This window comes from Chaetura pelagica, unplaced genomic scaffold (genome assembly GCF_000747805.2).
Source record: "Chaetura pelagica isolate M959 unplaced genomic scaffold, ChaPel_1.0 scaffold1312, whole genome shotgun sequence".
NCBI classification, from domain to species: domain Eukaryota; kingdom Metazoa; phylum Chordata; class Aves; order Apodiformes; family Apodidae; genus Chaetura; species Chaetura pelagica.
This window is the reverse complement of record NW_009952400.1, coordinates 23,590-23,977: the sequence shown is the minus strand read 5'-3', so window position 1 is coordinate 23,977 and position 388 is coordinate 23,590.

Below are 388 nucleotides of genomic sequence, written 5' to 3'. Positions count from 1 at the left end.
CGCCAGTCACGGGCAGGGGTAAACCCCCCTGCCACATGGTCTTGGGAGGACCACATGCCCCCAGCACCCCCTGCATCTCATCCTAGCCAGGGTGCAGAGCCAGGGCTCAGCCTCTTCCTCCAGCCCCCGCATTGTTTCCCAGCCCAGCCCCGGTGCATCCTGGCCTTGAGCCATTGGCATGGGGAAACATCTGGAAAACATCTGGATCCTGCTGGCGCTGGCTGCTTGAGGGACTGGCCTGGGAAGGAGTTATTTTTATAAAACTGCTGAGAAAGGGGATGAGGAGGGGCTGGTGGGGCCCCCCACACCCCGTGGGGCTGTGCTAGTGCTGGGAGCATGGTCGGGATGTGGCTCAGCCCTGTGGGGAGCAACCCGGGGGCTTCTGGGG